We start from the raw sequence: 17,633 nt of genomic DNA, 5'->3' as shown, positions 1-17,633 counted from the left end.
GGAGTGGAAGGCCTATCTACACTCGGGGTTAACAGGACACTTCAACCTCCCTCGGGCCCTTCTGTTGCCGCTCGTTTGCGAGCCGCTTGAGGGTGTGTTACAGGTTGCTAAAAATTAACTGCCACCACTGTGTCTGTGTACGCTGGTTTATTTTGGGTTGACTGTAGCTCCGGTGCCATCAAGAAATATCTCCTTTAAAGTGCCTCGTTTCTTCAGAAGAGAAGGAATAAGAAGGGGAGAAAAAACAAAACAACAAATCAGTCCAGTGACATGCAACAGCTTCTTCTGATCTGAGAGTGGAATTATGCATCCTGTGTAATGCAGGAGTACGCATCTGTGTAGCAATGTGAATGAGAGTAAAATCTGTGTCTGTGTGTGCGTGCGTATCTGTGTGTGTGTGTGTGTGGTTGTGTGCGTGTCTGTGCGTGCGTGTGCATGCATGTGCGTGGCCATAGCTTTGCATGCAGATTGAACATTCAAAGCAGCAGTGTCATACGCCAATCACTCAGAACACAAGATGCAGGAAATGCAAACCAATGCGAGACTGCAGACCGATATTGTTTCTTATTTCTTCAGTCATTCCTTTAATCTGGATTCATCTTGCTGCAAAAGTGTGTGTATATATATATATACACTCACCTAAAGGATTATTAGGAACACCTGTTCAATTTCTCATTAATACAATTATCTAATCAACCAATCACATGGCAGTTGCTTCAATGCATTTAGGGGTGTGGTCCTGGTCAAGACAATCTCCTGAACTCCAAACTGAATGTCTGAATGGGAAAGAAAGGTGATTTAAGCAATTTTGAGCGTGGCATGGTTGTTGGTGCCAGACGGGCCGGTCGGAGTATTTCACAATCTGCTCAGTTACTGGGATTTTCACGCACAACCATTTCTAGGGTTTACAAAGAATGGTGTGAAAAGGGAAAAACATCCAGTATGCGGCAGTCCTGTGGGCGAAAATGCCTTGTTGATGCTAGAGGTCAGAGGAGAATGGGCCGACTGATTCAAGCTGATAGAAGAGCAACTTTGACTGAAATAACCACTCGTTACAACCGAGGTATGCAGCAAAGCATTTGTGAAGCCACAACACGTACAACCTTGAGGCGGATGGGCTACAACAACAGAAGACCCCACCGGGTACCACTCATCTCCACTACAAATAGGAAAAAGAGGCTACAATTTGCACAAGCTCACCAAAATTGGACAGTTGAAGACTGGAAAAATGTTGCCTGGTCTGATGAGTCTCGATTTCTGTTGAGACATTCAGATGGTAGAGTCAGAATTTGGCGTAAACAGAATGAGAACATGGATCCATCATGCCTTGTTACCACTGTGCAGGCTGGTGGTGGTGGTGTAATGGTGTGGGGGATGTTTTCTTGGCACACTTTAGGCCCCTTAGCGCCAATTGGGCATCATTTAAATGCCACGGCCTACCTGAGCATTGTTTCTGACCATGTCCATCCCTTTATGACCACCATGTACCCATCCTCTGATGGCTACTTCCAGCAGGATAATGCACCACAAGGTCGAATCATTTCAAATTGGTTTCTTGAACATGACAATGAGTTCACTGTACTAAACTGGCCCCCACAGTCACCAGATCTCAACCCAATAGAGCATCTTTGGGATGTGGTGGAACGGGAGCTTCGTGCCCTGGATGTGCATCCCACAAATCTCCATCAACTGCAAGATGCTATCGTATCAATATGGGCCAACATTTCTAAAGAATGCTTTCAGCACCTTGTTGAATCAATGCCACGTAGAATTAAGGCAGTTCTGAAGGCGAAAGGGGGTCAAACACAGTATTAGTATGGTGTTCCTAATAATCCTTTAGGTGAGTGTATATATATATATATATATATCCTGTTTTGATTCCTAACACAAGTTCTTCACAGAGGCAGGCATATGCTGTTGGCATTGGAAACAAGTCAAATTAATCAATCGAAATTAAGGTTTTGAAATATCTGAGGGAGAAGTAATCAGGGCACGTCTGCTGAGATGAAGTGCTTCGTTTTCAGGATGCCCCTGACCCCGTTGCATGGCGGAGCTGAAGAGGAGCATTCAACAGGAGGGCGGGGCTTGAGTCAGAACTCAATTTACTGTGCAGCTGGAATTCAGCCAGCTTGTCAAGGCAGCATCCCGTGCCGTTCTCAGAATGGTTTGGAATGGGCTTGTTGGCCTTAGATGGTTAAATACTAGCCTTTCATGTTTCTCACCTCTGGGGAGTCCTGGTTTGTTGTGAACCGAACATAGCTGTCTTAGCTGAATCCCCAGAGGAGATGTGAGAAAAAAAAATGACAGCAGAAGCTGGCAAAACCAGAACAATCCCAGGATCAAATGACAGGGAAACATGCAGGCCGGGATTGTGGTTTTTGTGGTCAACAGAAGTGCTGCCAGCACCTTGTTCGATTCTAGTCAGTCCTGCTGTCCCTCTGCTTTGATCCCAGCTCCCACCAGAAGGCCGGCTAATTAAAGACTATTGGAAATTACAAAGGTCCGCCCTGCCTCGCTGTCACCTTGGCTGCTCTGAGTCTAGCATCAGTATGTATCTTCCACTCTCAAGGCTGACAGCCCTAGGAGGCAGTGCCAAATGGGCAGTACCGCGGTAAATGTGATATAATATTAATAAATACAAAGTGCCGTAGGCTGGCAATTCAAATGTGAGCTGTTAGTATTAAACAACAAGCAATCAAACAAACAAAAATAGAAAAGAACAAACACGAGGCATTAAAATAGGTAGTGCCCTGTGGGGAATATATTTGGTTGTTTAAAGGGCTTCTTTACTGCCATCATCAAGATAGTTTTGAAAAGCAATTTAAAAAGCAGATAGGATACTATGCTGGATGTACACTCACCTAAAGGATTATTAGGAACACCATACTAATACTGTGTTTGACCCCCTTTCGCCTTCAGAACTGCCTTAATTCTACGTGGCATTGATTCAACAAGGTGCTGAAAGCATTCTTTAGAAATGTTGGCCCATATTGATACGATAGCATCTTGCAGTTGATGGAGATTTGTGGGATGCACATCCAGGGCACGAAGCTCCCGTTCCACCACATCCCAAAGATGCTCTATTGGGTTGAGATCTGGTGACTGTGGGGGCCAGTTTAGTACAGTGAACTCATTGTCATGTTCAAGAAACCAATTTGAAATGATTCGACCTTTGTGACATGGTGCATTATCCTGCTGGAAGTAGCCATCAGAGGATGGGTACATGGTGGTCATAAAGGGATGGACATGGTCAGAAACAATGCTCAGGTAGGCCGTGGCATTTAAACGATGCCCAATTGGCACTAAGGGGCCTAAAGTGTGCCAAGAAAACATCCCCCACACCATTACACCACCACCACCAGCCTGCACAGTGGTAACAAGGCATGATGGATCCATGTTCTCATTCTGTTTACGCCAAATTCTGACTCTACCATCTGAATGTCTCAACAGAAATCGAGACTCATCAGACCAGGCAACATTTTTCCAGTCTTCAACTGTCCAATTTTGGTGAGCTTGTGCAAATTGTAGCCTCTTTTTCCTATTTGTAGTGGAGATGAGTGGTACCCGGTGGGGTCTTCTGCTGTTGTAGCCCATCCGCCTCAAGGTTGTACGTGTTGTGGCTTCACAAATGCTTTGCTGCATACCTCGGTTGTAACGAGTGGTTATTTCAGTCAAAGTTGCTCTTCTATCAGCTTGAAGCAGTCGGCCCATTCTCCTCTGACCTCTAGCATCAACAAGGCATTTTCGCCCACAGGACTGCCGCATACTGGATGTTTTTCCCTTTTCACACCATTCTTTGTAAACCCTAGAAATGGTTGTGCGTGAAAATCCCAGTAACTGAGCAGATTGTGAAATACTCAGACCGGCCCGTCTGGCACCAACAACCATGCCACGCTCAAAATTGCTTAAATCACCTTTCTTTCCCATTCAGACATTCAGTTTGGAGTTCAGGAGATTGTCTTGACCAGGACCACACCCCTAAATGCATTGAAGCAACTGCCATGTGATTGGTTGGTTAGATAATTGCATTAATGAGAAATTGAACAGGTGTTCCTAATAATCCTTTAGGTGAGTGTATATAACATTAAGTCCACAGAGGTTAGCATGAAGATGTACTATACTCAGTGCTGGGCAACAAAACCTTATGGATACCCGGGAAAAGGACTAAAGAAATGCAACTGGATCCATTATTTGGCTGAAAGGGAAGAGTTATATACAGCATCTATGTAGTCTCATACGCATCTCTTGAAGGAAAGGAGACAAGTTGCTTTTGCTGACGTTTGTGTAAGATGTGTTACTGCCCTGTTGTTTAACACAGCTTTCAGAGATCTTCTTATATTTGCCTATATTTCAATGAAATACATTTATTATCCAGAATACAACTATTAAGTATTGAAAGAAAATAAAAAATGTCAAAGAATTCTCAGCTACATGAGAAAGTAGGCTAATCCGTTTCTTAAAACAGCAATGCAGTTTACAAGGTCGAAGAGGGAACGAGATTTAGAGTCCATATTCTAAAATCTTTCAACCGACACTGAAGTCAGGGTTTTACCCACCAACTACCTAAACACAAAATGGAGGAGCCAGGGAAACCAATTAGAGTTAATTCTATTATGTGTAAATTTGTGTATATATGAAGTCAATCAGAACATTATCTATACAGCCCCAGCTGTCAAGGTGATAGTCAGCAAGTCTCTAACTAACTAACTTTTACCATTTCCTTGCACAGGCTGCAGCTGCAAAAGGTACAGATAGACTATATGATATATACTACATATAGAACGATATATTTCCAGAAGGCTTTTCACCGAACTGAATACTCGGTCCTGTTAACCCTGAGTATTCAAGGAATTCATTGTAATGAATGTGCAGGAGCTGAGAACTGATTACTGTGCAGATAAACAGAGCACAGAAAAACAAAGAAATCTTTTTACGGGGATGAGGAAACTGCAGAGTATTGCAGGGATGTGTTTTAGGTACACTGTGCCCCCTAGATGCACCATCTAGAATCTAGGTTAGTTGGGAACTAAAATTTGAACATTATCCAAAAGTATGTATTAACAGCCACTTCGACACTATTTCTGACTGGACAGGCACCTTTCAAATTATTTAAATTTAATGTGGTCAAGAGCAAAGTGGTACATGTAAGTAGGGAAAATGTAAATTATATATATATATATATATATATATATATATATATAAAATGGGTGGTAATACACTTTAAGAAGCAATGTTTTTTCGATGAGGAAAATCCTTCTGACATGCTGACTTTTGGGCAGTTTAGCTAGCTCAGTGCTCATTAAGTTTAGGTAATTAATGTGCTGATGAGGGAGTGAGTCATATAAGTCTGCAAATTCTCTTGAGTAGTTAAGACATTTCACCTTCAGTTTTTTGAAAATGTATTAATTATGTCTTGGCTTTGCATTGTCAGATCCTCCATATGTGCATAACTGGTATACAATATAACCTGGGACTGAGAGATTAGTAAAGCATCAGATATAAAAGCACAATAAAGTGCATCATGAAATTGTGAAAATGTATTCTTTTTAAATCCTTCAAATTAGGCTTTATTTGTATAGTTTTATCATACTGCTTTACCTGAGAGCTTTAATTGGAGATTCTGATTCCAGCAAGTTCCTGTTAAAGATTAACATCTTCTTATACTTGATATTGTAATTGTCGTAATTAATGTATTTCGGGCAGAAATAAATCAATCAATCAAAACAAAAAGAAAAATATTGTTAGCCTTTCTGCATTGTAAAATGATATAAAAAAACTTCATACTGTATTGTTGTGTAAAAAAAAGAAAAGAAAAGAAAGAATATAAAATCCAGATGCCGGGACTTTAATGATTTGACTCCAGTCACTGAAAAACACATGAGCCTCCATGCAACAAAACAGCCAGGGAGACTTTTTCGCTACTAGTTCACTACTTCACAGCTACTTCTGCAGAGCTGTGTGTGCACACTGTGGCCCACATGGCTTTGATTGAGAGTCTGGCTGCTCTTCAGGTTAGTCACAGGCAGCGGCCGGCTCAGACTTAGAATAATGATATACAGCAGGCAGCTCGCTCAGACACCATACCACAGAGATCTGTCAGAGCTTGATTCCTATTGATCTGAGGGCAGTGGCGCAGGGAATCCTGGGATACAGCTGGACCTGTTCTCTTAACCGGGGGAGGCATTCACCCACTGCCTGCAAAGTTGCCTTGCTTCACTGTCTAGGGGATATTTGGAAAAGGAAAAAAAAAAACTGCAATCTGATACTTTTGTTTTAGTTCTAAAGTCTTGCGCTCAGGATGTGAGGGCTTTGTGTGTGTGTGTGTGTGTGTGTGTGTGTGTGTGTGTGTGTGTCTGAACTCTCATTTGAGCAGTGTGAACTGTATGGGTAGACTGTAATCGGTAATCTGTACAAACATTCCCAAATTCCTCACCTGACCCCCTCCCACCCCTCTGCCTTCCAGTTGTGTCAATCTGAGTCGTAGACAAAACTGACACAGCCAGACAGCAATGCAAATAAACCGCAGAGATGGCAAAGGCAGGGAATGTGTTTTCTTTTAACACATTATATTGAATTCAGGAAAAATACAATTGTACATATTAAACAAGCCTACAATGCAGGGAAAAAATCTCGATAGCTTTAATGGCTAAGAGCCCAGCTCGTCTGCCTGAAAATAGATGGTCTCCTTCACTTTGAATGCAGTGCTTGGCCAAAATGAGTGAATCATTCTCATTTGAAAATGTCAGATAAGTGTGACAATGCAGCTCCAGTCCAGCAGTGAGTCACCTACATTTTGTCAAAGGTGCTGTAAATCCTTAACAGTGCATCCATCTCCTAGATACAGGTTCCAGTTGATTCTTGTCAATTTCTTACATTTTTTGGAGGTGTCAGTGAGAGCATATCCCCTCTAGAAACAAATACATTCCCAAGGACGTCTGATTAAAGTGACTGACCCACATGCACAAGACACACTTATTCCAAAATGTCAGCTGTTTGTTTTTCATTTTCTAGTCAGTTTTCCAACACTATCTCAAAATGGAAACCTTTCCAAATCTAATTTTACGTCTTAGGCTTATCCTTTGCATACCCAGCTAACTCTAACAAAGGTAAAAGATCTAATTTCAACCCTTCATCATTCCTAATATCAACTTGATAATAACTGCTAATATGAACCTCTAGCCTTCGTGAATTTGTACCTTTAATGTAAATGTATATTTGTGGTGTAACTTCCCTTAGCTTTTAAGGATTGACCTTAATTATAAGGTACAATTGCAGATGCAGATTTAGGTATTCTTGTTAGATTATTCATTTTTAAATACTGACACATTTTACAATAAAATTGTTTAGTATTCAGACTTTACGCTTAACTTAGGGGTAATGTAAGGGTTAGATTTACCTGTAAATGTTTACTTCCATTAGAGATTGAGGTTCATAATCAGTTGGTTTGGTTTGTATTTGGTTGGGGTCTTGGATGCTCTTAGGGCTAATAGTGGGCAAGTTAGTTTTAACGCTGCCGTGACTTACCATCAAGTGCTATAATAAGGTAATTATTGTATTGTTTCATTTTCCCACAGTAACCAAACATTTGAAGACACACTGGTTGCACAGAACGTAGGTCAAGTTCCAGAGAAAAGGGACAAATCACTTTCCTTTAATTGTATGTACACTTTTTTACTTTTTGAATAGCACACTCAATTGTAGCCGCTATACTGTGGTACATGTACATGTACATTAAGTACATGTAACAGGAAACAGAAAAACCTGAAATGAGAAAATTATTAATTTTAGAAGTCTCTAAAACATTATTGAATTCAGTACATTTCTTATTCCATTATAGAAACATGTAAGATTTCTAGAAGGTCAGTCTTTAAAACCATTATGTCATATGATAAAAGCGTCCAGACCACATCCTACCAGATTTGGCAACTCTATGTGCAAATCTTGCTTACAGTCCACTGTTGCATTGCCCAAAATTGAACATGCTGTGTCTGGAATAAAGGGCCCATCCTTATGCTCTGAGAAGAGGCTGTTGTGGGTTGAGCCACCGAGGAATCCCCAGGGAAATGTATCTTTTAATCCTGGGGCCTGTCCTTCAGTTATGGAGTGGTTCCTGGTGGTTGAGTTAGGACCTGTGAGAAATAGAAGGGTCTATCAGTATGGAAAATCAGGGTTATTGAACACAGAATGCTGCAAAATATTGGAGGCTGGAGCCAAGGGAGTCAGAGAGAGCATTGAGGGGCTAATCCTAAATGCAGAAAAGGTGGATAGCCCTGCCAGCTCATGTCATTTGTAGCCTGCTGGGATTGGATGATCCCAATCGTACTACCTCACCCTCCCTAAGTGTAGTGGCAGGGGATGTGGCAATGAGACGAGATTAGATGCATTTGCATTATTGTAGATTTCAAAATGTAGGGGAAGAAAAACGAAAAATAATTGGCGATTCCAAATTTTTACAGAAACAAAAAAGGTGAATATCTCAGGCGGCTGTGGAAGAGGACTGAGGAGGTAGAAGAGATAGCAGCACAGTCTGGGTGTGTGATTATAGTGGTTGTGTTACAGAACTGCAGCATATTGTAAGCATTTTGACTGCATGTGCAAATCCAAGTTTACCCAGCTGTAATAATAGCTCTGTTTACAAAAAAGGCACATTCGATGAGGTCTGGATCCCTGGAAGGCCAAGGAAGGGCACTGGTCTTGTCTCCTTTATTTCCAAGCAGAAGCTGCTGGTTGTTTGCTTGTTTTCTTTCTTTGCCATTTTCCTGCCTGATGTTAATTATTCTTGTGTCTGGAAAGACAATTGTTAGGACTGAAGAACTCTCACAATGGATGTCCATCATTACTCTAGATGTTGAAAAATGGTAACTCAACACACTAGCACTTTTTTAGTACCCATCGAACAGAAAGAAGAACACACTCCAAAGACATCAGATTCTGTTAATACCAAAAGCCTCCATCCCCCCAGCTGCAGCAGAGTATCATGTTCTATATATGGGCACCATGAACAGCAATAGTTATGATTTTTTGGACAACAATGTTCTTCCTGGATTGATGGCATTGTATTATAAGGGCATGTATGATGTATGATAATGCTTCTAATGCACACTTATGGTATGTGCCTGCTGTTCCCATCATTGGAAATAAAGTATTTTTCCCCCTAGATCCTACCCCTATTAAATCAAAAATTGAATCTAGAATCTGATTTTATTAGAATCTGTAAACTTACTGATGTACTTATAGGTCTCTTCTGATTCTGGGCTTCTTGTGTACTTTTTATCATTAAATGATGGATTGAGAAATGTAACTCAGATACGCTACAGTCAACGTCCTGCAGTCGCCAGTGTGTTTATGAAGCTAGCTGGCCTCTAGTTTGCTGCCTTGTCTTTTTTATTTTCTCTCTCCAACTGCCATTCGCTGTAGCACCCTGAAGCATGACCTTGTCAGATCCCCGAGGCTGATCTGTAGTGGGATGGGAGACATCTAATGAAAATCAGGTTTGCGGATTGAAAGAGTGTTAAATGACCAGTAGATGGCATCTTACCCCCAGACAAGAAGCTCCAAACCTTGCACAGTATTATGACTTAGAAATTGTCCTGGAGGAGATAAGGTCTTTCAGACAAAACATTAAACTGAAGCCCTTATAGGTTATAAACACTACGTGGGGACTTGATTTAAGTCTTCAAAATCATGAAAGGCATCGACCACATCAAACCAGAGGAGCTTTTCCAGATCAGCAGGGACACACGCACCCGGGGACACAAATGGAAATTGGGCTTCAAGGCATTCAAGACAGAAAACAGGAGACACTTCTTCACACAGAGTTGTCACAATCTGAAACAAACTCCCCAGTGATGTGGTTGAAGCTGAAAATTTGGGAACATTCAAAAATAGACTGGATAGGATCCTTGGATCACTTAGATATTAATGGACACCAAACGAGGACGATGGGGCGAATGGCCTCCTCTCGTTTGTAAACTTTCTTATGTTCTTCTTATGTTCTAAGATGGAATGGCTCTTTTCTAAAGAGTGGTGCTTATATTCCATCTTTGTCTTTCTCAGTGAAGCCTGCCTACATATCGTACAGATGTTTAATTGGCACTCTCTCCTAAATTCCCAAATTATTGTAATCTTTTACAATACAATTAACTGTATTTCCCTAATCAGTATTATTAACAAATACAACAGCTAGTTCCTTGTCAGTCTCTCATTGCTGAAGTGGCAAACTGTAGACTACATCCAAGTTAAGCAGGATTAGCTAACAGTGTCACTTAGGATTATTAAAATATTTATAATTCGATAGTGCTTTCAACCCAGATAACTGTCTTGAGCTTTCCTTAAAACAAAGGTGTAAACAGCATCAGAAAAAAAGTCTTCTGTCTTGCTGCAGGTGATTCAAATTGGGACCACAGACTAATACATAATTTCTATATAGAAAAAAATGAAGAATTAAAGGGAAGAAGCACAATGCATTTTCTGTGGGCATCCTAAAGCTACAAAATACTTAAAAGCACACACATACTCTAAGAATTAGATGTCTTACTCTTGTGTAGAACTTGTGATTGAATATGATTAAGACCTTTCCATCATGGAAAGAGAGAAAAAAGCGGAAACTTTCGAAATGGAAGACTAAACAATGACAGTCTTATTTCAGATATTTTATAACTAGACATCTTAAAAGCTAGATGATAGCTGCATGTGATTGAAAATGCATATCAAAGCGGCATTCGGAAAGACATTAAATTATTCCATTGTGTGATCTAGTGACTCAGTCCTTGGAATCTGAAATCAGGTCACCTTGATAGATCTCTCTCTGAACTGAAACCCTTAAGTGCCTAAGCGCTAGCATTTTTATTGTTGATTAATTGCATCAAGAAAGTGCAAGGAATATTGATGATAAAGGTGGTTGGTGTTGAATAGGCAGCAGTGTGGAGTAGTTAGTGCTCAGGGCTCTGGACTATGGAGCAGGAACAATCCCAGGCGGGGGACGCTGCTGTTGTACCCTTGAGCAAGGTACTGTACCTAGATTGTTCCAGTAAAAACCCAGCTGTACAAATGGGTAATTATATGCTAACATAATGTGATATACTGTATATTGTATCAATTGTTAAGATGTGATTTGAAGTGCCTGTTATGTTAAAATAATAGCTAATAGTGTGTTACACTGGAACTGCCAGCTATCTTTGTCCAAAGTCAAGATGTCCATGAAAATGTGCTCAAGAGAGACCCCTTGTGGGATATTAAAGACAGACAGTTTAGAAACATAAAAGGGAATCATTTCATTCTCATTAATATAATAACATTTAAAGGTATTATTAAACATTTGTAATATTTACATTAACATACAATAATGTTTTCATTGTGAAACCTTGGTAAGGCAAATGGAGGGGATTTTAATTCTTCATACTTTGTAAGAAACGTACCATTCAAAATGCTTCTGCTGAATTGAGCGGGCTTTATTGGATGATTTCAAAAACATGTGGGGGGTGAATTTAGTTTTCTGTGATATGTTCAATTAATTTGACCCCTTCAATTAAGGTGTCTAACTCTGGAGAAGTTATGGCACAATGACTACTACCTCACATGTTGTTCTGTGCAATACATAATAATTAACTTTCAAACCTGTATTTTGATGTTTAACTAAAGGTGTTATTTATAGAAATTAACAAAGTGATGACAATTTGAAAGCAGGGCTTGCGGCCAGGATTAACTTGCATGTTTCAGAACGAATAAAGATGAGCAGAAATAAAGAAATAAAGAAGCATGGGAAACTAATCCTATGTTTCATTATGCAGCAAATACACGCAAACGACACTGAAAAGATCCAGGAAAAACTACTGAAATGGATCGAAGTATTGCAGAAGTGTCCAAATGCTCTCCTAATAATAATAATACTACTACTAGTAATAATAATGATGTGTCTGTGTGTGCATATATGTGTCACATCATACACCGATCAGCCATAACGTTATGACTACTGACAGGTGAAATGAATAACACTGATAATCTCGTTATCATGGCACCTAAACGTGGGTGGGATATATTAGGCAGCAAGTGAACATTTTGTCTTAAAAGTTGATGTGTTAGAAGCAGGAAAAATGGGCAAGCGTAAGGATCTGAGCGACTTTGACAAGGGCCAAATTGTGATGGCTAGACGACTGGGTCAGAGCATCTCCAAAACTGCAGCTCTTGTGGGTTGTTCCCGGTCTGCAGTGGTCAGTACCTATCAAAAGTGGTCCAAGGAAGGAAAAGCGGTGAACCGGCGACAGGGTCATGGGCGGCCAAGGCTCATTGATGCACATGGGGAGCGAAGGCTGGCCCGTGTGGTCCGATCCAACAGTTGAGCTACTGTAGCTCAAATTGCTGAAAAAGTGAATGCTGGTTCTGATGGAAAGGTGTCAGAACACACAGTGCATCGCAGTTTGTTGCATATGGGGCTGCGTAGCCGTAGACCAGTCAGAGTGCCCATGCTGACCCACTGCCGAAAGCACCTACAATGGGCACGTGAGCAGAACTGGACCACGGAGCAATGGAAGAAGGTGGCCTGGTCTGATGAATCATGAGTTCAAGGTGTTGACTTGGCCTCCAAATTCCCCAGATCTCAATCCAATCGAGCATCTGTGGGATGTGCTGGACAAACAAGTCTGATCCATGGAGCCCCCACCTCGCAACTTACAGGGCTTAAAGGATCTGCTGCTAACGTCTTCATGCCAGATACCACAGCACACCTTCAGAGGTCTAGTGGAGTCCATGCCTCGACTGGTCAGGGCTGTTTTGGCAGCAAAAGGGGGACCTACACAATATTAGGCAGGTGGTCATAATGTTATGGCTGATAGGTGTATATCACATCAAGATTCATGCTGAATTCATGCAACTCCATGTATTTATAACAGGAGACACTTCTCCACACAGAGTTGTCACAATCTGAAACAAACTCCCCAGCGATGTGGTTGAAGCTGAAAATTTGGGAACATTTAAAAATAGACTGGATAGGATCCTTGGATCACTTAGTTATTAATGGACACCAAACAAGAATGATGGGTCGAATGGCCTCCTCTCGTTTGTAAGCTTTCTTATGTTCTTATGTTTTTCTTATGTTCTTATGTATTGATTTATTTTGCAGGGGAAGCAAAGGTGCACATTTTTACTTATCCAATGTTTCAGTGTGCCACTGAGGAATACAATGAAATAATATTTTACCTCATTATGTCTGCATTTGTCCTTATTTTATCTGGTGTTCTTAATTCAGTTACTGACTAAAAATGAATTAACAGACCCAGAAAATCTAACTGTTAGGTTCCAGTATTAAAGCTGAAAAATGAAGCGTCACAGTTCTACACTGACAGGCAGAAAATGCCCTTGTTATTTAAAATGAGAAAATTTATAAAGCCCCCTGTTGTTCTGGTTCTTCATTAGACCGAAGCTTTTCGAGAGTTACACTCTAGCCTTCAAGAACAATAACTGACAAGCAGAGAGATCTCAGGATCTGTACAAGACGTGTGATTGTGGGTGACAGTAGCACTGGCTCATCCTTTTATGAAGTAAATGCGCTGATCAACATGTCTTTTAACAGGCTCTGCTGGGGGTGCGGAGCATTCCTTTGTGTAAAGCCACCACAGACGTCTTGAGCAGATTGCAGAACTCTCCTGCTCTGACAATGATATCTTCCCCCTGTTTGGGCTCATTTCCATATCGGTTATAAAGGATTTGCGTTGGTAATAGAAACGCTTTTCCTCATTAATGTGTAAATGTTCATGTAATTTAAGAACATTTTCACATAAATGGATATCTAATTGGTGGCTCAATAAAACATTTAGTGTCATTGCCTCCAAAAGAGATTAGCAGTCATACTGCGCTTGAAATATAATTGAACACAAGGGCTTTTATTAATTATGACCTCATAATAGATTCTGTAGCCACCCGTTCTTCAAATACATTATACTGTTTGTGCTTCCTCATATATTTTATTCCTTGCCTCTGTGGTGTATGCTGCTTTCATACTTTGTTTATTGCGTGATTCGTATGAGCCTATGTGATTGGTCTGTGTGCAGCCTTGACCTCCCTGCCTGCAGTATTGTGTGATCATTGTGTGTGACCAAGGAGAGGAAATAATGCATTTTAGTCTTTTGACAGATGAGTGTGGATTTGAAGTTGATAAAGGGCTGAAATCCTTATTTTTTTCCTTTGTGCAGACATTATTTTCAAACATGGCACAACTGTTTTTGGGCTTGATAACATACATAGGATAAGATGAGAGGCTACTCAAATGCTGGTCAGCAACATCATTTATTAAAACATTCCTGTTTATGAGATTACAGTGTGGGAGGCAGATGGAGAACATGGAGGAACAGTAGAGGAAATTGTTGGGTTAAGCCAGGGATTCCCAATGTCTGGTGACGGAGGGCCATTTATTGGAGGTTGCATGGGATGCGGGGGCCACAGTTGAAAATTAATCACCAATGAAAACAAAATATGTCCCAAATCATACCTTTTTTATTTCCTATACATTTCTGTTAGGGAACATTTATGAACTTTAATTCTTGTTTTATTATTTTCCCCCAAATTACATATGGAATTTGTAACAGAAAATGTACAGAAAGTGTAAAAATATAGTAAAGGTTTAGAAAAGGGGTGGTTGAAGGTTGGCTTTGGCCCCCGGGCTGCACTTTGGGAACCCCTGGGTTAAGCCTAGCATAGGTTTTTGGGTCATTGTCAGTGGCCACTGTCTAGGATTTTCCTCGGATCTCCCAGAATTAGAGAAAATTCCTCCAGAAAATTAGCTAGGAGCAGTATAGGAGAAAAATTATTTGGAGGAATAATCTAAACTGAATAGTGATATAGATTTGTCAGGTCGTAGCTTTTTGGTAGTTTCATATATACGTGTTCTGACGTGCGTTTTCTTGTGCTGACCATCTTGTGAGATTTGTTTGGGGTTCAGCCTATGGTTAGACTTTGGGTTTGGCTCGGGTTAGGGATAGAGAATGTGCCTACCCTGTAATTTGGTCGAAATAAACATTCATTTCAGTCATTTTTTGTCATATCAAGCTGCGCATGCTTATGATTTTAAAACATCTCATACAGCATGTATGTTGTAAGTTACAAAAAAAATGACAAGTATAGTTTATTTAATATTAATTAATCTAAATGAAATACTGAATAAGACAGTAGGACTTAATCTCCCATGTATTTTTCAGCATCAAAGCAGTAGTTTTTAAACGAGTGAAATATGACCTTTCGGGCACCACTTTGAATTTGACATTATGCCGCAAGAGGGCACAGAAACACATATTAACATGGTTGCTGTCTCTGTTGTGTATTATACCTTTGCACTTCAGAAATGTTTTAATACCTAACTTTGTTTAATTAAGGATTGTGTTTTTGATCGGTTTATTTGTCTGCTTAATGTTTGGTCGCATTCTGCTTAAATAAGTTGTGCACAAAAACGTGATTTCACAAATAGAATCGGACCATTTCTCCATCCATGCATACAAACCCTGGTGTAGACTGATTTCGTGTCATTTCCCTGGAATTGCATTTCTTAGTCGTGTCTTGTGTATTTCTGGAGATTAGTCGACATAAAGAAGACTAACATGATGTCATTATTTCACTAAGAGGAGGCAACGTGGATTTGACTGCCTGGCTTTATAGGTGATCTGTCAACGTATTCTCCACGTACAAATTCGTAGACAATTAATACCGACAAATGGGTTATATATATATATATATATATATATATATATATATATAATCCAGTTGGCAGAGAGGGTTTGGTTATAACCAGTGGTTCATTTTCGTCTTTCGCAAGGTACTCTTTATTTTTAAGCCAAAGTAATTAACTCTCCAAGTGAAGCCCATCTGTATTTATTCACTTTGGTTTAAATAGCTTTTCCAGCTCAGATGTGGGGGCCTTGTTTTTCTTTCTTTTCTTTTCTTTTTTATCGTAATTGTATTGGCTGTCTGTTTTATTGAAATGTCTGTTGTTGAGTTTGTTCTAATTAAAAATAAAAGAATACAAGTTATATAGGGGACTGGGACGTTTGGTTATTGTTTTGATGAATGTACAGGACAGTGACTGGTTCAGGTTGATATATATATATGGTTCGCACCCACATCTGGGCAGCAGTTGAAGTTGAAGTATTCTTGTCTCGTAATGGGAACAGCTTTTCTAGGCAGCTGGTGTCAGATCGCATCTTGTGATGATTTCACTATGAAGACTTCCAAAGAAAAAGACTTCCAGTGTTCTGTATCCACATCAACCCAAAAAAAGAGGACGAAAACTGAAAGAAAAAAAGAGAAATTCACTTATGGAGTGGTATGTTTTCTAAAATTCCTATTTCAACTTGTGTACCTCGATGCCAATTGTCGGGTTCAGATGCAGTTGCATACGTTTGGGCATCAGGTTATGCAAGGTACATGTAGAGCCCTTTTCAGGTGAAGGCAGCAGAAAGGCATTGGCCTTTGCATGTCACTAGGTGAGAGCTGTGTGGAGGCCGTGGCGCTGGTGTGAAGATGATCCGGCCGATTTTGGGGTGCGGATTTAGCAGATCAAAGGCTCCTCTTGGACTGAGGCTTTATCATGCAGAGACATTTCGGAAATCGGGTGGCGTCTCTTACACCAAACAGTTACTGCTACTAGACCACTATGGCAGGAATTTTAAAGAGGGGAAATAGGTCCCCACCTGTACATAGGCATACCGGCATGATTGCAGCCATAAACTACGTTTTTGTAATGCCACTGCACTGAAGCTTGGGCTGCGGATTGTTACTTAATTGATGTCATTCTGTCAAACCTGTCTTTGGCGACGCTTGGACTTGGAGTCTAGGAAAGGTAGACTATATGGCGGGGGGATAACAATTTATGTTATTATATATATATATATATATATATATATATATATATATATATATAATAACATAAATTCTTCTTCTTGATTTTGAAACTTGTTTTTCCTGAGTTTGCCTAAATGTTTGAATATCACTATGGCATTAGTTCGGGTAATTTAAGCTTTAATATTTGTATAACTTCAGGGATTTATGGGTTATGCGCTTTCGATACTCATGCTTAAATCCCATATACATACACGTAGTTGTAAGAGTTTATTATATACGTTTTAACTTTAGGAATTGAGTAAGGGCTAATAATAATAATAATAATAATAATAATAATAATAATAATAATAATAATAATAATAATAAACAATGAACGTTTTCCCTTTGCTGGCAAGACTCTACTTTCTCACCCTTCGTGTTTGAACAGCCCCAAATCCTTATCCATTTGGTGTTTTCCTAACACGGTGGTGGTCTCAAATCTAGGGGGGAGAGAGAGAGAGAGAGAGAGAGAGAGAGAGAGAGAGAGAGAGAGAGATGGTTCTTGTTCTTAACCTCCGTCCCTCCCATAGCCTATTGTGTCTGCAGAGAGAGAGAGAGAGAGAGAGAGAGAGAGAGAGAGCGGGGGGGAGTAAAGTAAAGGGAGGAGGGGGTATCGGACAGTCATTGGCAAAGTGATCAGATGCACAGATAGCGAGGGCGCCTCAGCAGGTTTGCTAGCAGCTCTTACTCCTCTCTCGCTGCCCCTCGGTCTCCTCGACTCGACTGCGGTGCTGATCAAAGGTCGAATACTTCTCTGATTTCCAAATTCA

The 17,633-nt window shown here is 40.3% G+C and overlaps 1 protein-coding gene across 2 annotated transcripts in view; it reads left to right on the top strand.

The window, feature by feature from the left end:
- Window positions 1-17,633, top strand: part of wnt5b (wingless-type MMTV integration site family, member 5b) — an 87,677-nt gene that overhangs the window by 53,109 nt on the left and 16,935 nt on the right. The window lies entirely within an intron of this gene.

The sequence above is a fragment of the Amia ocellicauda genome, chromosome 15 (assembly GCF_036373705.1).
Source record: "Amia ocellicauda isolate fAmiCal2 chromosome 15, fAmiCal2.hap1, whole genome shotgun sequence".
Classification (NCBI taxonomy): Eukaryota; Metazoa; Chordata; class Actinopteri; order Amiiformes; family Amiidae; genus Amia; species Amia ocellicauda.
Note: the sequence above shows the minus strand (reverse complement) of the source record. Positions and strands in the feature narration are given on the sequence as shown.